This window comes from Tenrec ecaudatus, chromosome X, assembly GCF_050624435.1.
Source record: "Tenrec ecaudatus isolate mTenEca1 chromosome X, mTenEca1.hap1, whole genome shotgun sequence".
NCBI classification, from domain to species: domain Eukaryota; kingdom Metazoa; phylum Chordata; class Mammalia; order Afrosoricida; family Tenrecidae; genus Tenrec; species Tenrec ecaudatus.
In genome coordinates, this window is record NC_134548.1 from 131054907 (window position 1) to 131076607 (window position 21701).

Here is a 21701-nt window from a genome sequence, read left to right on the forward strand (position 1 = left end):
AAAGTTGGTGAACGTGAAGGGAAATTTCGGACAGTATAAGACATGACAAAATAACAATAATTTATAAATTACCTAGGGGTCAAAAGAAGGGAGGAGAGGGGGAGGAGGGGAAAAATGAGGAGCAGATAGCAAGGGCTCATGTAGAAAGCAAATGTTTTGGGAATGATGATGGCAGCCAATGTACAAATGTGCTTGACACAATGGATGGATGCATTAGTCATGATAAGAGTTGTATTCGCCCCCAATAACATGCTTTTGCTAAGCAGAGTGATGATGAGGGACACGTACACTGGCATCTCGGGTGCAACAGTGCTTCTGACTGGAAACCGTGAAGCCCGGGGACCCACCGCTGTTGATTGCTGAGGAGGCCTTGGCTTTGATGACTTTCGGGGCCTTCAAGAAGGACTCAGGACAGGGTGTGCCGAGTGGCCAGTTTCTTAGACCAAGGTCTAGGTCTGACCCAAAGGGTGAAGAGTCAGGATCCACTACGGGGCAGCCAGCATGGTTTCCAGCAGGTTGGGTCCAGGAAGCGAAAGCTGGGGCCTTGATGGCTGCCATATCTGGGTGGAGCTAGTACAATCTACTGCAGTAGAACTCCTCCGTTTTGTTTTTTTTTCAGTCACTGAAGACGTTCTCAGTTACCATGTAAACTTGGCATGGAATAGCGCTTTCCATGTTCTCCCAAACCTGCCTGCTAACAAGCCTACTTCCTGGGCATTGTGAGCCTGGTTTGCTTGGGCTTCCCTGGAGAGACAGACCACCGCAACTTTCATGGCCTAGGCTGTTCCAGAGTCCCCGACTTCCCCTAACACAGCCTTGTCGTAGCGCAGGCCTTAACCTCCGGCTAGCCCCACAGTGAACCACCATACTGTGGAGTCGGCCTGGCTCCTGCTGACCTGGCTGTGGTCCAGAGTCCCCGCATTGCCACACAGAGTGGTCTTGGCCGCACGCTTGAAGGAAGCTCATGGCCAGGTAGCATGCGTTAGCGGCAGCAATGAGAGGATTCAACCTGCCCAACGTGACATTAGTCACCAAGTACGCGCCCGGAGACTGTTCATAAGTATATGAGGGGGTTAGGGTTCGCAGAAAAATGGGAATAAAAGAAATGGATTTGTCCCCTGGCTTTTTGAAGCCCCCTCACATCAGTTCCAGCGTGAGTGCGTGATACCAGAAAAGCCAGACTCGTCACGTCTGAGCCCACTTGGACTGTAGCTACCCTGTAGGACCGAGTAGAATTGCCTCATAGGATTTGCAAGGCCATGGTCTTTCTCTCTGTCGGGGATCAGCTGATGGATTCAAACCACGACTTTTCCGTTAGCAGCCCAGTGCTTTAAACACCATGTCGTGAGGGCTCCTTTTGGTAACAGGCCCCAGATCTTTGCTCACATGCGTTGCTAGGCAGGTTTTCCTGAGCTGGGCGGCTTTTACAGGAGATTGGCTCTTGGCTGGACGAGTCAGGATCTTGATTTGCTCTCACCCTCGCCATCTTTCCCTCTCTGGACTCCTGAATACCCTCCTCTAGGGAAGGACTCGGGAGCCCATCCTCAGAGAGAGCAGCCCTGGGTCATCCTTGGGGATCCCAGGGAGACATTGCCCGTTCGGTGCCCCGGGTTGGAGGTGCATGAAGGAGAATGAGAGCACAAGGTGCTATGAGATCTGGTGGTCCTGGGAGAGTCACTTGCCTTTCAGTCTCTGCCATAAAACTCTCCGTGAACGGTTGTCTATTATGTGACCCACTCAACCCATCGACATACATGCACAGTGTGTGGATCTCCTGTGCTCATGTTTGTGGCCTTGTGAATCCCGTCTTATCTGTCAGAAATCATTAGATATCGCCCCAAACTATGGAACTAGGACCCCATTTCCGCAACTTCTCCCTCTTTACTCGTGTCAACCCTTCTTAATAGTGAGAACTCGACTTAATTTTTGCTTCTGTCCAGCTCCAGTTCTCAATACAAAGGAAAGCTAATAGATGGTCGTGTTTTCTGTTCACTGTTGTGCTGAGCCCTTAAGCAGCATTCAAATATAATCCTCTGATTCCTTTACCTTCACAAAACCTATGGCCTTCCCTTTGCACATCTGCGCTTGGAAAACATCTCCCTAGTTTTCATGTCCTTGTACCCACTGCTCAGACTGCCCCGAGGGAGGGTGGATGGGCAATGAGTGAATAGCCTGGGATTCTCCATTGACACGAGTTCAGGATGGTTTATCTTCCTGCAGACCTACCTTGCTTCCTCTCTTTCTTTACAGCCATTCATCCCTCTGCCTCTTCCCGCCTAGCTCTGATTTTCTCTGTCTTGGGTCACTTGCTTGGAGGCAGACCATAACCTCAAAGTGATCCTAGTGTGAGTGTGTGTGCAGGCAAATGTGATAGGTAAAGGTCAACCTTCAGAGCTAAGTAATTGGGTGGCTCATTATGGGGCTGCATGCTCCAGAAAGTACCCCTGATAAACAATGGGTTTGGTGCCGCTTGGCCCATAATGGAGAGAGCTCTTCCATTTCCGGGTTGCTGATGGTCTCCTGAGGGCCTGGGGAAAGAGGCTTGGGAATCCGTTCTTGGGTGTTCTCCCAGAGATGTCTGCACAGAGGGGCAGGGAAGATCTGAGAGAGTACATGTCACATTGATGACTGTATTTCCCAAAGGAAAGAGGTTATCCGGAAGTTGTCTTTCTACTATTTCAGAGAATCTGGTTCTCTTAAGATTGAATTCTTGTCGTACCCCTGAGTTCTTGGTGTGACGTTTCCAAAAGAGGGAACACACTTGAAATGCGAACCTAACGGAGTTGTAGGTGAGACATAGGAAACCTCATGTTGGAATGGTCTCTGGTCAGTGGGGTGCGGTGCTGGTGTGCTCGCTGTAGGGAAGCAGTCTCGTTCTTGAGTTCAGAGCTAAGCTGGGGCACTGAGGGTATAGGTATGCACAGATTTTGGTCTGTCCCGTTGGCAAATGTGTGATGCCTAGTAATTCCAGCTTGTCAAGAAGAAAAGAAACCTAATGCACTCTTTAAAAGCAGGTGCTTGAGGGAATTGGTAAAAGAGATGTGTTGGAAAGCCAGAAGTGGACCAGATGAGAGACATCAAGTTTTGGGAAGCTAGACAGTGTTTGGTGTTTTGATTTTCTTTTCTTGTTCAGAGCCGAGGGTAGAGGGTGCAGCTCTGGGGAGATACTAGCATTCTTTGTGGTGCAATACTGCCACCAAGCAGAAACTACTGAAAGCACCGGGATCCGCTGCGTTTCTTTTGGTGGACTGGTTCACTTCCTGACGGACAGGGACTCAGGCTCTCAGGCTTGACTAAATCACGCTCCCTGCAAACTCAGAGCTCTGCGAGTCAATGGGCATTTGTGCCCCAATCAGGAACCTACTCAAGAAACCGAGGAAGGGCAAAGCAAGAGGCAGAGGGCCATGATGCTCGGCCAGTGGCACACAAGAATGCAAAGCACAACCCTTGGTGACCGCCACGTATGTGCAAGAATGATGCGAGCTACTGAGAGAGTGGCTGAGCACTAACTGTGTATAATTTGCCTTTTATCCCTGGTCTCGTACTCATGAGCAGGAGGAGGCTCGACCTCCCTGGCCGTAGTGGGACCGAGTTGAAGACGATGTTCTCTGGAGAGCACATGGTGGCAGTGGGTGTGGACCTGGGTTGTGCCTCTATCCTGTTCAATAGAAGACAGGAGCTTGTCGAGCAAGAGACCAGATGATCGTGGACGAATGGGGAGTCCCAAGAGCCTTCCGAAGAGTTCAGAAGCCAGTGGCAGGGATCAGAGGCCTGCATGCAAGAAGGGGCGGTTGCAGTGTCCTGTCTTGAGTGTTACAGGCCTTGCCAGGGTCTGGCCTGAGTTTTCCCAGATCCGTCGTCTAGAAGGGCAGAGGCCCAGCACGTGGCATTTACAGACCGTCGCTTCCCAGGAGGCCATCGGAGCCAAGAGTGCCATAAAAAAGGAGGCTGCTCCCTTTCATGCTCCGCTGGCCCCCAGGTCCTAGTCCCAGGCTCACCTCAGCTCCAGAAGGCCAACCCTGTGCCTTGAGGCTTGTCTTGGTTGTCAGTCCCACTGCCCTGCCCCTACGCCCACCACTCATCAAGGATGTCTGCCAGGGCCCGGAAAAAGGCGAGTCCTCTGGGGGACAGCCTTTCTCTCTGATTCGGACTGTGGCCACCACCCACGTAGGGAAGAAGCGCTTCGGGAGGCAAACGTAGTTGATGTTGGTAGTGTTTTCTTTCTAAGGCAAAGGCCTGAGCAAGAGGTCCAGGAGGAAACGTTGCTTTCAATATGTGATGTGCTCGACTTTCTGCCTTCATGTGGAAATTGTTTGTGAAACCAATGGATTGTTGCCTACTTCTGGGAAGGCCTAAGTGTTGAGAAAAGTCAAGGTTACGGGAAGGAGAAAGGACAGGTTCCCACCATGTCCAAAGCCCCTAAGACCAAGACACGTGGTGAGCACAGTCCAGGAAGCTGCGGACACAGGCTATGGGATGAGGCAGATAGTCAAGGCGCCGGACAAGTCGGGCACAAGAAGCTAAGGCTCAGCTTGGCGCCCGGTCTGCACTGCCCTAGCACAAGCTCCAGTGGAACTTCACCACAATTTGAGCGTGTCCTTGAAAATGTCTTCAGTTCCTGTTTAGGATTAGGAGATTGCCTTTGTCCCAAAGGTGGCTGCCGCAGAGGACGTCACCCATGGCTCTCGTGGGCCTGGTCGGCATGGCAATGTGGGTTCCTGGCCTTGCCACTTTCCCTTTACTTTGGGGTGACCAGATGCGCCAAGTGCCTCGGATACACCCTTGTTTCTTTGATAGGTGATGTCAGTAAGATAGACCCCAAGCGCCGTCTTGCTGGTGTTGCTGTGGATTCTTTCCCCCATTTAGGGCGGCGCCAGGTGTTCCTGTGTAGAACTGTGCAAGGAGAGTTTGTGGCTTATTCTCTTTGAGGAAGTGACGGAAGAGAAGGCATGGGGAGGGATTTACTCTCCAGACTTTTTTTCCCCTGCTTTTCTTTAATAGTTTTCGTTTGTTTGACTCTTTTGTAATGGCTGGTTGTAAACTGTTTGTGCTACGCGAGGAAGAAATACCAGGCTACTTGAAAAAGTACATGGATGGATTCCATTATACTCTCATTATATTCCTGAAGAAAACTTTACAAGCCTCTTCATATATATGTTTGCCACTGTGAGTACATGTATGTGCGCCCAAGTGCCTCTGTCTTGTGACATGTCTTTGTAGAACATTTCTATCAGAAATCGAGGTGATCAGGCACTCAGATTTCTGTTGTCCTGTTTCCGTATTTGCGTAGGTGTTCTTGGACAAGGTCTTGGCTTATCCATCAAGTGGACTTACAGAGTGCAGCAGGACGAGTGGCTGATTTCCTGGGAACTGTTGTCACAGTGTCTCTCTTGCACACATGGACTATCGCGTCCGTCCGACCCTTCATGTAGAGATTGAGAATGCAGCTCCTTTTCGGAGCGCGCTCGCCTTTGCGGCACCATCGGGGTCTCCTGCAAAATAAATCTCCAATATGGACACCACGTGGGCTGCCTGTGATGGGCAGGATGGGAGCCAGGATCCCAACCTCCCTGCCTTCTGAGCTGCAGTTGCTGTTAGGTGCCGAGTCCGTTCAGACCCATGTGACCTTCTGCACATTTCAATGGAACCCTGCCGGGCCTTGCGCCATGTTCACAAGCCTCCGTGCGCTTCAGCTCATTGTGCAGTCCCCGTGTCTGTTGATCTCGTTCAAGGCCTTTCTCTTCGTTCCAAGGACGGGAGCCTTCTCCTAGGGCCTGGCCTCTCCTGACGGCCTGTCCAAAGTGGGTGAGACAAAGTGTCACCATGCTTGCCTCCCAGGAGGACATTGCCCGTCATTCTTCTAAGACAGATTGATTTGTTTTTTGGCAGTCCGTGCTACATCCAGTATTCTTTACCAGCGTTATCATTCAGATGCATCGAGTCTTCCTCAGTCTCCCGTACACACTGACCAACCTCAACATGCAAAGGGGGCTCTCCAAAAATACCATGGCTGGAGTCACCCAGCCTTGGTCCTCCAAGTGTCCTGACTGCTCTCCAACACTCCAAAGATGACTTTTGCAGCAGATTCGTCCAGTGCAATGCTTCTTTGCATCTTTGCACTGCTGTGTCCATGAGCACTGATTGTGCGTCTAAGCAAGATGAAGCCCTTGCGAACTTGAACCTTTTCTCCATGTATTCTGATGTTACCTACTGGCTCACTGGTAAGGACGTTGGTCTTCCTTACATTGAGTTGTTCTCCATATTGAAGGCTGCCATCTTTAAGCTTCATCAGCAAGTGCTTCAAGTCCTCCTCACATCCAGCAAGCAAAGTGAAGTCATCTGCATGTCACAGGTTGTTAGTAAGCTTTCCTCCAATCCTGATGCCCCATTCTTCCTCATGTAATCCTGCTACTCTCATGATTTGCTCGGATTGAATATATATGGATACGGTGAGAGGACACAACCGTAACACACACGTCTCCTAATTCTACACCACGGGGCGCTCCCTTGTTCTGCGTGCACAGGTTGCCTCTTGATCCATGCACCGGGTCTGCATGCGTGCAATGAAGAGTTCTGGAGTTCCCCTGCTCCTCAGGGCTATCCGTAGTTTGTTATGATCCACACAGCAGAGTGCCTTTGCACAGTCAGCGAAGCACAAGTAAACCTCTCAGCAAGAGCCATGTGACATCAGCCGCGATACTCCCTTAGTCCATGTCCTCTTGAATCCAGCCTCAACTCTAGCAGCTCGCTGTCAATGTATTGCTGCAATCATTGTTGCATGATCTTCAGCAAAAGTTTCCTGGAATGTGACATCAGTGCTACAGTTCTATAATTCGAGCATCCTTTCGGGACACCTTTCTTTGGAATGGGTACAGATACGGATCTCTTCCAGTTCGTTGGCCAAGTAGCTGTCTTCCAGATTACCTGGCATAGATGAGTTGGTGTTTCTGAGCTTCAGCAGTGTGTCGAAACATTCTGTTGGTATTCCATCAATCCCTGAAGCCTTATTTTATGGACAGTGCTTCATTGCAGCGGGAACTTCTTGGATACCCCTGGGTTTTGCACATATGCTAGCTCTTGAAATGGTAGAATGTCTGCTAGTTCTCCGCCCCGACATATTTTCTTTACATAGTATACATGCATATATATATATCAAATCTATGCTTGCAGTATCACAAAACTACCGGAAGAGCCCTTGACCACTTTTTTTTGCTAGCAAAAAACACACTGACTAAGCACATCATAGACGCCTGATTAATCATCCCATGGAAAACAACTTAGCAATACATCTTACACGACTTTCTGCATAACTCTTAGTATTCTAAAGTATGAAGTTAAGAAAACATTAGTATTTTCTCGATAAACAGATAGGTTCTAATTTTTTGACTATTCAGATCAATGCAGAATGAAACTTTTATATATACATTATTTTTATTCTCCAGGATGAAGATGTGCAGAGCCCTGGAAATGGAATATTTGTGTCAAAATCATGAATGCTTTAAAAGTTGATCCCAAACCCAAATCAAACTCCGTGACATCCTGTTGACTGAAACTCATAAGAACCCTATTTGATAGACTAGTCAAAGAATTCTTTACCTCTATTTAGTAATAAAAACCAAACTAAATTGAAAATCAATGACAGTTAAGAACTCTTCCATAGTAAATTATGTGGATTTTGTACACAATTTCACAGGCTACCTAGACATGAATTTCAGACGAAAAACCCTCCTTTCAGGTTTTACATTGATTTATTTTTGTTTTGCGGGGGCCATCTCATCATGTCTTACCCATAAGGACCGTATTTGTACAACGTGAAACACTGTCTAGTGTTGCTGATTCCTCACAACCAGTGTTCTGTTGAGCTCACTGTTGTAACCACGATGTCAACCCATCTCACGGAGCCTCTTCTGCTTTTCCAGGGGACCTCTACTTGACCAAGCATGGTGTTCTTCAGGTACTGGTGGTTCCCAACAAGTTCAGAGTATTTGAGGAACAATCTCAAATCCTTGCTTCTAAGGAGCAATTGGCCATAGTCCTTCCACATTCAAATTCCTAACCTGCGAACCTATAGGACAGAGTAAATCTGCTTCTGGGCATTTCTGAGACTGCTACTCTCTCTGGGAGTAGAAAGCTGCCTCCTCTTTCCTAGTGAACGTCTCCAGCAGAACAAAGACAGGGCTAGTCATAAGTAGAGCTGGGCCCCCCTCAGACTGAGAGGCTTAAAAGCCATTTTCCCTTGGTGCGGTGTTCCTTGTTTAGGCCTTTTATCACTGTGTGAGCCCGCTTGAAAGCATGTGGGCTAAGTGAGTCCTGGTTCCCACTCTTCAGTTCTGGGCCAGTGTGTAGAAGGTAGAAGAGGCTGGCAACGATCCTAATCGGATAGCAGTGCATGCTTGCTCTGCTCGGGATCAGGCTGTGTCCACAGTAACGTATGGTAGTCTGCTACAACAGAACCAAACTCGGTGCGTGTCTTTGTGTGTACGCATGTGTGTTTCTGTGTGTGTGTGTGTGTGCGTGGTTGTCTGGGTGTCGGGGACATAGTGTGTAAAGTGGCAGTAGCGCCAAGCAGAGCTGTACAGACAAACTGTAAAATGAACGGCCCTCAGAGAAGTCACCTGCTGGTGCGGCACTTTAGGTATCTTTATCTGGGGTGTTCTTCTCTGGTTCTTTGGGGTCTTCTGAGTGGCGGATCTGTATCTGATGGATCTCTACTTGAATCTTTCTGGGTCCTTTTGAGGTGAACCAAGGAATCTACCACAATCTTCTAACATCATTGTATTGTCACAACTATAATATTGGGGGTCAGATACCATCAGAATACTCAAGAGTTTTTGGTAAGATATCATTTCATGAAACACCTAGAAGTACATTTTCATAACATCCAAAAGATGAATAGTCTAAATTCATATAAAAATTTATTTAATTTTTGGAAGTATTCTTGTTCTTATACCTGATCTAGTTGCAATAAAAAGAGGGTGGAAAGCAACAAATTTTTGTCTTGCAGGAGAGTAAACAACATCCCTGTTGGCTGGATTGCGTGTACATGGCTAGGCGTCCCCATCACTCGGCTTCACTACCCTAGATCCCTGGGTGTCGGGGCATCTTGGTCCTGATGACACTGGACTGGAAAAGACGAGGACGGCAAACACTGCTCATACCTCTACAGTGTAGTCTCAGGTGAGTGCTCCTTTTTTTCTGTAACCCTGCTTTCTTCATGCTCCCTTCAAAACCAGGGGACGCAGGATTGGATTACCGTATGTTCTTCAGTATTCGCCAAGATTTTCAGCACATGTTTTAAGCATTTCTGGTCCTAAAATTGGCTGCCTCGGCAGATATTCGGGTCGGTTTATATTGAAATATATACAGTAAGATACTATAGCAATTTCTTGTATTGTATCAAACTTCTGGAAGGGTTGTCTCCCAACCTTGCTTCATCCAGCACAGGAACATTGAGGGGACTAGGAATTGGGCTTCCAGCTCATGACAAGGACCTTGAGTGACGTCTTGCCTGTGTAGCTCCACATTAGAAACTCATAGAGGAGTGGGGAGCTGATCTGAGTATATACCCTGTCTTGCAGATGATCAGAATCCCCCTCAGGTAGAAGGGGAGAGAGTTAGAAGTTTGTGTAGGTGGAAGCGCTTTGAGGCTCTCCCGGAGAGAAGACCTTTTCCTCTGGGACGGAGCATTCCCAGCTGCTCGGCCAGTGGGGAGAGGCAATTGGAAGCCCTTAAGGAGATCCATGTTTTGAAGGCCTAGGTGTTCTCTGGACTGAGCCCTCCTAGGTGATCCACTCAGGCTTTCTCCTGATGTCTCTTGAATTGGGCACACTGGGCCATGATTCTCAGCAGGACCAGTAATGATATGTTAACAAGCGGTGACTAGAAACTGGGGTCCAAGGCAATTTGGAAGGGGCTAAGGGTCAAGCGATATGTCTGCACACTCTCCTAGTCCCAAGATCAGCAGTTCAAAATCACCAACCGCTCCCTGGGAGAACGACGTGGCTTTCTACTCCCGTAAAGAGTGACAGTCTCAGTAATGGAGAGGGGCAGGTCTACCTTATGATGCAGGGTTGCCGTGAGCTTGCATCAGCTCAGTGGCACAGAGTTCAAGTCTTAGCTCCTTGACAACCTACCTGAAAACACAATGGCTGGAGGCCATGTGATTCTTCAAGCATGTGTGTGTGTTCCGGGAGCAGGAGAGATCTGGGAGGGTCCAGGTCAAGTTGACAGTGTTTCCCAAAGAAAGAGATGATCAGGAACTTCTCTATCTCAGAGGACCTGGTTTTCTACAATCTCACACTTGCCAGGTTGTATTGGAAGCCTGGACTTAACTAGAAGGAGAACGAAGTGGACATTCACATGAAACTGGCTTGTCAGGTGTTATGGAAGTGCCTGGTGAAATGGGATGGGCCCCACTCCCTGAACACCTACATGGCACTTCGAGGGGTTGTAAAACAAACAAGTCTGTGTGTCTGTCAGTCTGTGGGGCATAGCGTGTTTTCGTCGGGCTTACATCCCTGTAGACGAGGGCACCTGTCACTGTGGCAGCACGTGTGACAGGAAATACCCGTATGCACATGTATGTAATTTTCACAAGGTAGCATTCTCCTTTGATCCTCACTTACCGCCGGACACTTACATGCACTTGTCAACGTGTGCCTTTCACAGGAGGAGGAGATAGATGCTTTCTGCCTGACTGTGTGCCCAGTCAGCTGCTCCCCCGCACGCAGGCTGTCAACAGTGCCACCTTCTCCATTGCTCTCCTTTTTCACAACTCAGTTTATTCAGGGTTCTTGCAGCTCTTATAGCAGTCCATACATCCATTGTGCCAGCTCATGTGTACACATGTTGCGGTCATCTTTTTCAAAACATTTCCTTTCTACTGGAGCCCTTGGTATCAGTGTCTCTTCACGGACCACACCCCCTCTTCTCCATTTCTATGGCACATACTCTCACCCCTATTGGCTTCATGTTGTGTCTGCAAACATCAAGTGACAACACCATTCACGGTCATTGTCCTGAGTCTTGAATTATCATCACCCTGGAGGACAGAGTCAAGGCCCCCTGAGCAGTAAGTAAAGCACCTTCTGCATCCAGATGGAGGGCTGCATGAGCTTGTCTCCCAGGGCCTGCTCCGCCTCCCAGGAAAGGGAGCGCTGCTTGCATTGGGCCCTGTGCTCCTTCATTGGGGTGCAATGTCACTGGGTAAACCCTATGGAAAGCGTGCAGGTGAAATGGAACCTCGTCCCCACTTTAAGACAGACCAGGACAAAGTGTAGAAGGCAGAGGAACAGGCTTGCCAGTGACCTTACTTCAGCAGTAAGGGATCTTTTCTCAGATTCCAAGCCTAGATGGCTCCTAGGCCTTGCTTTTGGTTTTTAATTCATGAAAGGGCAGAGGGAGCTGACAGGAGCACTGGGATGCTGGCCTTTGTGAGGCAACCCTGCCATCAATCCGAAATATATTTACCGTGGCTGCCTTTCCATGACAGTTGTATTCTGGGATATGACATTAGGAAGAAGGGTTGTGGGTTACTCTGAGGACCTTGATAGCCAACCTGGCCACTCCCAGAGCTATTGTGAGAACTGCAGAGCCAGGCTCCCTGAGACATGGGCCCCCGACTGTCCGGACCTGGAAACCTCAGACTACCACTCTCTGGAAGCCCTGTGGCCTTATGTGGCCTTGGTGCCCAATTGTTCTGGAACTGTGCTTTCATCCCACCAACACGGAGTGCCAATTCACACAGTTTGAAAAGACAATGTTGAAGAGGTGAAGAGCTGAAATAGCATTTCTCCAATGATCTCCACCGAAGTTCGATCCCTTCAAGCTAGAGTATGAAAGCCACCAACTCAAACTCCCAGACAAATGATCCCCGGGCCGCCCAGTTGGCAGGATCTCTGAACTGTGTGGGCGTGGCGTCAGTGGCCGCCATGTTTGGAAGAAATGGGTGAATGTGTTGTTTTCTCCTGCAATTAAACATCAAAGCGGAGTGTTTTGAAGGAGAATGATGCAAGTATATAGGGGGTTCTCGTCGAGATCGAGGGTGGTCGAATCATAGACCCATGGCCCACCTGTAGCCATTGGCACATCCCCCAGAGAGGTGTCCCAGGAAATGGAGGAGGCAACCAGGGTTCAGTAAAGCACTGAGTAAACACACATTATTCCTGTGGGTTCTTGAGGCTCCTCAGCTCACATTACCTTAACCTGAGTGATGCCTCTCACTTCGGACTAGACCTGAGCTCATGACACAGGCAACCCAGGAGCAGGAATGGGAATAGCAATAACAGATTGGCAGGGAGAAAGGGGAGAGGGGATGCAGGGGAGGAACAGTGAACAGGTCATAATGATTGACACTCACACCCTCTCCAGGGTGAAGAACAGTGGAAACTGGTGGAAGGGGGATAGTAGTCTGTGTGAGATATGAAAATATTAATAGTTAATAATCTCTCCGGGGTCATGAGGAGGTAGAGGAGGGAGGGGAGAAAAAGAGGAGCTGATACAAGGGCTCAATAGAAAGTAATTGTTTAGTAAAGATTGAGGGCAACATGTAAAATATGCCTGATACAATTGATGTTTGGATTGTAATAAGAATTGTAAGAGCCCTCCATAAAACACTAATAAAATAAGGTTATCTGGTGTGAATTGGGCGCAAGAAGGCCTATAGCACTCCCCGCAAGGATCCAGCTGAGAGCAGCCATTGCTCTGTGTGCTGATGACATGTCTCAGGAGGGGCTAGCAGTTTCTTCCTGTTTCCTTGGCTCAACAGAGCAAAGAGCCCAGAATTCTACCCAGCTCCTGAAGCACCTCTAGCCACAGTGCCCGTTCTGCAGCAGATGCTCTGTCTGAACGGTGTCCCTCTGGGCATGCAGAGAATCAAGGATACCCCGAGGGCAGTGCTCATAGACCTGAGGCCTCACCCGTCACTCACTGTCCTTAGCTGTCTCATGGCCCCGCGTCATGATCCTGGGGCCGCAGTGACCCATGCTCTCTGGGTCCCGGCTCCTGCGCCCTGGTCCTCATGTGTACTCCAACCAAGAGTCCATTTCTGAGAAAGTTAAAATCTTTCCCGAGAAGAATGCATGGAAATGTTGTTGCATATGAACATGGAATTCTGACAAATCTTGTGGAAATGCTGCAGTAAAAGATAAACATATTCGTACAAATCCCTGACTAATTTACAAAATGGCCAAAAGTATATATACACATACTCATATAATCTTTAATAACCTTTGAAAACACTGCACTTACACCACTAGTGATATTCAAATGTCACGGAGGGAGCCCTGACTCTGCTGTCAGGTAAATATTTCAAACCTGTTCGGTGTTACTCATGAGAAAGTTGATGTCAGCTCCCAAACTGCGTGTGTGTGTGTGTGTGTGTGTGTGTGAGAGAGAGACAGAGAGAGACAGAGAGAGATGCCCCAAGGAAGTGACTTTGTAAAGTGTGTGTTTGTGTGTGTGTGTGTTTGTGTGTGTGTGCGCGTGATCCCTCAAGAAAGTGACTTTGTAAAGTGGTAATATTTTTCTGTAGAACATAGATTCCTAAATTACTTGGCCTGGTCACCAGAATAGGAAAAAGAAATTACTCAGCATCCCACCACCCCAAGGCAATTAAAAACTTTTTGTACTAGAACCCATAATTCAGGATAAAGACCATGTGTCTGCTTTTGCAACACCCTTCCCCCCCCAGACTTCCACCTCCTGCCACTAATCAATCCCCCGGACTCCCAGGGGGTGGTTTTTTCCTCTTTGGGAAACAGTGGTGTAGAGCTTTTCAAATAAAGAGCCTCCCAGAGGTCACCAGTTTGTGTGGCTCATCCTTTGGGGTGCTGTTCTTTTGATCAGAGGTCCTCTACCTGGGAAAGCAAGTGGGCACAAACTGTGTCCATTCCTGAAGGTCAGCCAAGGACGGGACCAAGTAGCCCCACATCATTGGAATTGCCACAAATAAAATATTCGAGGTACATACACCATCAGGTTTCATAGCTGGTTCTGCTTGAGCCCATTCATAGAAATATTTGATATGACATTTGTTTCATTTCCGTAAGAGGGAGAGTTGAAATTCAGATAATAAATTGTTTAAGTTGGGCGGAAAAGAACTATTGTTCTAGCCGATCTAGTAGCATTACAAAGAGAGAGAAAAGCAACAAATCTTAATTTTTCCACAGAGTGCAAATGGCTGCCCAGCCACAGAGCTCCGGTTCACTGCAGATGACTCCCCAGACTCTGGGCATCTGGGTGCTGATGACACTCGCTGGACAGAAAAGGAGCAGAGAGAACCCTGCTCATCTCTCCGTGGTGTAGTCCCAGGTGAGTGCTCTTTTGTGTTTTGATCTGTTCTTTCAAAACCAGGTTGCATGGAATGGTTGAAGAACTTGAGTAATTTCTGGGTTTTGATGCAGGCACAGGAAGGCAAGTCTCACAACATTGAGTCACAGAGCAAGGGATGGACAGTGGGGGGTTGTGAAGATTCTTCACTCAGGAAGCAAACAAAAGCTGAACTTGTAGCCCTGAAGTCTCCTGCATCTACACGTGTGAGCCTGAGGACCAAATAACAAGCAGTTGTGACTCAGGGGTCTTCAGGAGCTAAATGGAATCATGTGTAAGAGCAGTTTGCATCAGAGAAGACTTTAAAAGGTTTTCAGGAAAATTCCATTATCTTTCCATTCTATTTCACTTCCCCATAAATGTGTAGAAGCCCCTCCAGGCTCCATGTGCACATCAGTCTATTTACTTATAAAAAGCCAATAGAAAACAAATGAATACTGCAGTGCAGTCAAACCCCAGGAAGGAAGCTCAGCTGCCTTCTGCACCTTCTGTTTTTTTCATTCTACAAAGGGCGGAGGGAGCAGCAGGGAAAACAGTGGGCTTTGCATTTGCGAGACCGCAGTGCCACCAAGCGGAAATTTTTTCAGCCTGTTCTGACCACCGCAAGAAGGTGCAATTATCAGGATACAGATTGGGATATTAGGAAGGGCACTTTGGGGGCCACACCGTCAATCCTGAGCTAGTATGAAAGCCACCAACTCAAACTCCCAGACAAATAATCCCCAGGCTGCCCAGTTGGCATGGTCTCTGAGCTGAGTGGGCGTGGCGTCAGTGGCCGCCATGTTTGGGAGCAATGGGTGAATGTCTTGTTTTCTTCCGCCATTAAATGTCACAGGAGAGTGGTTTGAAGGAGAATGATACAAGTATATACAGGGTTATGGTTTAGATCGAGGGTGGTCGGATCAGAGACCCATGGCCCACCTGTAGCCATTGGCACATCCCCCAAAGAGGTGTCACAGGAAAGGGAGGAGGCAACCAGGGTTCAGTAAAGCACTGAGTAAATACACAGTATTCCTGTGGGTTCTTGAGGCTCCTCAGCCCGCATTACCATGACCCCAGTGATGCCTCTCACTTCGGACTAGACCGGAGCTCATGGCACAGGCAACCCAGGAGCAGGAATGGGAATAGCAATAACAGATGGGCAGGGAGAAATGGGAGAGGGGATGCAGGGGAGGAACAGGGAACAGGTTATAATGAATGACACTCATATTCTCTCCAGGGTGAAGACCATGGAAACCATGGGGGAAGGGAGACAGTGGTCTGTGTGAGATATGAAAATAATAATATTTTATAATCTCTCAGGGGTCTTGAGGGGGTAGAGGAGCAAGGGGGGGGGAAAGAGGAGCTGATATCAAGGGCTCAATAGAAAGTAATTGTTTAGTAAAGAATGATGGCAAAATGTACAATATGCTGATACAATTGATGTTTGGATTGTAATAAGAATTATAAGGGCCCTTCGTATAAAACAATAATAATAAAAAGGTTATACGGTGTGATTTGGGCGGAAGAAGGCCTGTAGCACTCCCCGCAAGTATCCAGCTGAGAGCAGCCATTGCTCTATGTGCTGATGACATGGTGAGCAGGGGCTAGTACTTTCTTCCTGTTTCCGTGGATCAACAGAGCAAAGAGCCCAGAATTCTACGGAGCTCCTGAAGCACCTCTAGCCACAGTGCCCGTTCTGCAGCAGATGCTCTGTCTGAACGGTGTCCCTCTGGGCATGCAGATGATCAAGTATACCCCGAGGGCAGTGCTCATGGACCTGATGCCTTACTGGTCACTCACTGCCCTAAGCTGTCTCATGGCTCCGCGTCATGATCCTGAGGCCACAGTGACCCATGCTCTTTGGGTCCCGGCTCCTGCGCCTGCTCCTTATGTGTACCTAAACCAAGAGTCTATTTCTGAGAAAGTTAAAATCTTCCCCTAGAAGAATGCATGGAAATGTTGTTGCCTATGAACATGGAATTCTGACAAATCTTGTGGAAATGCTGCCGTAAAAGAGAAACATACACGTACAAATCCCTGTCTAATTCACAAAATGGCCAAAAGTATATATATACACATTCATATCATCTTTAATAACCTTTTAAAACACTGCAGTTACACAACTAGTGATATTCAAATGTCCCGGAGGGAGCCCTGACTCTGCTGTCAGGTAAACAGTTCAAACCTGTTCGGTGTTACTCAGGAGAAAGTTGAGGCTGTCAGCTCCCAAGCAGCTTTACAGCCCCACAGGCCCGGTTCATTACTCTTACAGCTAATGGCAAGGTCAGCTGTTTGAAACCACTAGCTGCTCCTCAGCAGAAAGATGAGGCTTTCTGATCCCATCCAGAGATACAGTCTCAGAAACGCACTGGCGCAGTCGTACCCTGTCCTGTAGGGTGGCCCTGGGTCACCATCGACCTAGTGGCAATGAGACTGGCTCGGGTTTGAGGGAGCCTCTCTGTGTCAGATGTGACTTGAGGGCCTTTGTTGTTCTGTTATTAATCCTCTGGATCATACAGCAGGATGTTGTCATGCCCAGACAAGGAGGACCAATGCTGCTCTCATCTCTTCTCCCCCGGAAAGTGTGCAGTTTCTGTTGGATCCTGTGTTCTGCACTTGGTGTTTTCACCTGGTTGATTCTTCAAAGCTGACACGAAACACAGCAATCATGAAGTGTTAGTGACATAGATGTAGCGATAGATATGATAAGTGTGCATGTGTAAAGGCATCCTCAGGTATACATGTACAAGTAGGCTTCAAAAAGTTGTGGCGAAATTCCATTATATTTGAATTCCATTTTTCCTAGAATATTTTGAAGCTTCCTCCTTCCTATAGGTACACACATCTGCACCTGCCTATCACCAAAACAAAACACTTCCTCTTACACTCCAATATGGTAAGCCTCACTTTAAAGACATACTGGCTAAGACCTTAAGCTTTGTTTTTTAAGTACAGGAGGGCTGAGGGAGAGACCAGGAGGAGTGGTGTGGTTGCTTCTTGTGATTCAACACTGCCATCAAGCGGCAGATATTTGAGCATTTTGAAAATCTTCCACAAGGTGTAAGGATAAGCCTTGTGGTATTTGAAGGGTAGTTTGCCTTGGGGGCCACTTGGAAGTTTATTCACTGATCATGCCACCTCCAAGGTTAGTGTGCAAGTCTCAGAACCGAGTTCCCTAAGAAATTTAGCTCAGGGGACAAGATTGCCAGCTCTAGGCTTCCTAGAGGCGTGGCCTTTGTGGCAGCCATGTTTGAGAGAAAGAGGATATGCTTGCCTAGGCAGGGGTGGGGTGGGAGGGACAGATACCAACAGATGTGCCAGTTCTATTAAGATCCCATCCCACTGATTGAACACCCTGAACGACATGTGCATAATATCCAAAAGATGGACAGTTGAAATTCACATAACAACTAAATTTGTTGAATTTTTCTCAGAAGTGAAGGAGTAGCTTTAAAAGAAACAAAGTAAAAACAACAAATCTTGACTTTTCAGCAGAGTAAGTACTATCTTTTCAGATTGCACTGAATGCACTTGCATGGCCCAGTATTATTTATTTAAAGCACTGCAGTTAGTTCTCTGGGGTTTGATTTAACTTCAGGAAGGAAACCGCCCAGCATGGGCTCCTAGAGCTCAGGACACTGGGAGACTTTGGAGTGGCCTGGCAGCCTAGGAGAGCAAGACCTTGCGTGACACCTTGGCTGTGTAACTCCGCATTAGAAACCCATGGAGGAGTGGGGAGCTGATCTCTGAGTATGATATCACATCGTGCAGATGATCGCGATAGATGCGTCCATGTTAGGGGAGAGGAGCAGGGAGTGAGTGTAACCACCACATCACTAGGGCTCCTTAGGAAGGATTTGGAGAACCCAAAATGGACAAGACAATGAGCATTTTCTAGTTTTGGAGGGTGGACCTAGGTGATTCTATTCCTGTGTCAAAGGGGAGAGGTTGAATTTCCAGGGGAAGCATACAGTGGAACCCCATACCTCTGATCCCTTCTAGAAGGAGCACTGAGATGCCATGCAGTTGACTTCCAAATCAATTTTTCAAATTAGAAATAACTGGAAATGGATTAATCTGTCCTTGGCCACCAAGTTTTTACCCTAATCTTGCCTTATTTTTCAGAAAACATTCCTCAGAAATTTCCAAGTCAGTGAGTTCAAAGTTAAATAATATAAGTGCAATAAGAAACAGAGCCTTAAAAAGTATTTACCAAGTACAGGTTGGCACATCCTTTGAGACTGAAGAGGATCTGGACCTGTGGACACAGATGTGGAGAGGAGGGATGGAGAGAGAGTCATTAGGATTGTGATTCCGGAAAATCACCTGGTAGTGGCTTTGCAGGAATTCTTTCCCAGTCCTTGCCTGTTGTCACTGGGACCTGGCTCTTACAAAATCTGTCTGACATGGTCCGCTGTTGGAGTTTCCTTAGCTATTTCTGAAAGGGTTTACTAACTTACCTTCAACAATATCGATAACGCAGTTAACCAACTGCTTATCATGAAGATTCGTTTCAAAAAATGTTTCCTTTGTATGTCAGAATAGTACTGAAAGCCACGAAAAGTAAGGAAATTGCAGGAAAACGCTTGGAACACAGCTTCCAATGGTTTAACACATAGTAACAACAACTAAGGCCCAGGGACCGAAACACGAACTGCTTTGGGTGGGAATCCATAGTTTTGTTGGAGCTCCATGCAAAACTTTCTTGACACTTTGCAGGCCAATCTGATTCCAACTAGTCCTGATGCTGTGGGGTGCCAGGCTCTACTGTACTGGTATTTCTGGTGCAATGCTGCCATCCTGTGGACATGCTTTGCAGATCCTGTGGCTCTTCCTCCTTGGCTATTTCCTGGTGCGTCCTGAGGCCTGAGGACAACTAGGTCCCTATGTTTTCATTTCAACAAAAAGCAGTGTGTACATATTGATGGCCAAGGTTAAGAATACCCCAGGGAGCTGAGGAGAATGGTGTCAGACAGGTTGACCGCCAGCTCCAGCTTACCAGACAGGTCACAGACTGGAGGTCAAAGTTCAAGCATCAGTGATGGCCATGTTGGGTGTGACTAGCCCAACCATGCCTTGGGCTGTTCAGTTTAGTTTTTGCAAGTAGGGCTGCTAACCTTGGGCAGCAACTCAGCCAAGAGGAGGCGTGTGGATTTTGTACAGATTTTCAGTCTCCTTGCTGACCAGGGCCATGTACTCAGTCCTTTTGATTCAGAATCGACTGCACAGCAGGAAGTGAGCATTGTTGAGGTTATTTTCAGTTACCATGTATAATTATTTAGAATCCGTTTTTCTATGTTCACTTATCACCCGCAGGTGGCTTTTATATTCCCAGAATACTCTGGGCCCACTTCCCACTCCCCCACCCCCTGTGTGCATGCCTTTTAGGACACAGTGCGCTTTCCCACATTTGTACTACAATAGAAACACATTGGCATGGCGTCCGTTGTGACTCATGGTGACCCCATGTCTGTAAGGTAAAAATGTCCCAAAGAGGGTTCCTGATGAAAATATGTATGGAAGCAGAGGCCTGAACTAACTTTAGAAGAGCCACTAGGTGAGTTTTTGGTTTTTTTACAAATCATTTTACTGGGGACTCTTACATCTTATAACAATCCATACACCAACCATATCAAGCACATTTGTACATATGTTGCCATCATAATTTTCAAAATACTTTCTGTGTGAGCTCCTCTTTATTCCCTGCCTCCTCCACCATTCCACCCTCATAGACCCCTGATAAAATATAGATTATTATTATTTTAATATATTACACCGCCCGCTTCTAGATTATTATTTTCATATTTTATACCGCCTCCCTCTGCCCATGTTGCTGCTGTTCCCTCCCCTCGCCCCCCGGGAGCGGGATAATTACATGTTGTCCATTGTTTTCTGTTCCCCTTCTCTCCCAACCTTCCCCCACCCTCATGTTGTTGCTCCTCCCAAAGCTGTTCCTGAGGGGCTTGTCCGTGTCCTTGTGTCCAGAGCTCTTGTCTGTACCAGTGGACCTGCTTCAGTGTCGCTGGCTTGTAAGGTGGAACTGCGATCACGGTAGTGGGGGAAGAAGCGTGAAAGAACTGGAGGAATGTGTGTGCTCCTTCGGTATTGTGCTGCCCTGTCTCGCTCTTTCCCTGTAATGGGACCATGAGGGAATGTCCAAGTACCTGTGGATGGGCTTGGGCCTCCCAGTAGGTGAGTTTCAACTGCCTACTTTAGGTTGATAGCGCAGCGTGTGCAGTTGACATCACCCACCACAGATAGATATGCGTTTAGCCAATAGGATGGCACGCCTCTCTTTCCCACTATGTGTATGTTTATAAGATGTGCAAGGTCAACTTCCATGAGAACCAGTGCCCCGATTTGCATCCACACGTTTCAATATCTAAGTCTTCTGGGATAAGGTTGTAGCTTTTCCAGGAAATGGACTCGTGGATCGAAGCAGGCTCACTTCTTGAATTCCTTTTCTCGCCCTGACCACAGTGGAAGAGCCCTGAGAGTGGACTCTTCTCCTCACGGGCAGCAGGTTGAAGCCGCCAGCTGCTCTGGGGGAGCAAGACGAGGCGTTTGGCTTCTGCAACAAGTCACAGCCCCGGAAGCCCACAGGGCAGCGTCCTGTAGGGTGGCCATTGGCTGAATCGACGCTACGCAGTGAGTTTCCTTGAGCTTAGCCACAGTGACCTTGGAGCATTCTTGAGCTAGCTCATGCGGGGCAAGGATATGGGATTCTGATCACTGACAGCTTAGGGCATGTCTTTGCATATGACATATTTATAAAGTGCGCATGCACTAACGCTGTATCTTGAAGTAATACACATTAGTCAACTAGAGTAGAACCCCGGTAATCGACTGCATCAGGACCCGACATCATCGGATTTTGACGCAAAATATCAAGAAAATTGTGCCTGGTGCTCAAACAAGATATCAAAATCTGACCCGACACACGTCATTTTTGTCAACAAAAGCAGTTCCGGTTTCATTCACACGGCGTTAGTTGGTGGTGTTAGTACACATCGTTTAAACCTTTGGCAGCTGTGTTCCAAGACTTTTTCTATGATTTCCTTAGTTTGGGTGGCTTTTTGTACTCTTTTTAGATTAAAAAACATGGGTCCTAAGAAAGAGTTTATTTAAAGGATTCATGATAAGGAACTGGTTAACTGTGTTATTGATACTGTTGATGATAAGTTAGTAAACCCTTTCAGAAAACAGCTGACCACCTTAGACAGGTTTTGTGTTGTTGTTTTTTTTTAAGAGTAAACTAGCCAGGTCCTATTGAAAAAAGGTAACGATGGGGAAAAAAACTCCTGAAAAGCAGCTACCAGCTGATTTTATGGGATTCCCTTTCCAAACGATGACTCTCTCTCCATCCCTCCTCCCCACACCTGTGTCCACAA

At 47.6% G+C, this 21701-nt stretch overlaps 1 long non-coding RNA gene across 8 annotated transcripts in view; it reads left to right on the forward strand.

Moving 5' to 3' along the window:
* The window catches only part of LOC142433091 (uncharacterized), a 37371-nt gene that overhangs the window by 8371 nt on the left and 7299 nt on the right, over positions 1-21701 (forward strand). For all 8 annotated transcript variants that reach the window (XR_012781084.1, XR_012781087.1, XR_012781083.1 and 5 more), the window contains 2 exons: positions 9005-9177; positions 14169-14310. This is a non-coding gene — a long non-coding RNA (uncharacterized LOC142433091). The remainder of the gene's footprint in view (positions 1-9004; positions 9178-14168; positions 14311-21701) is intronic.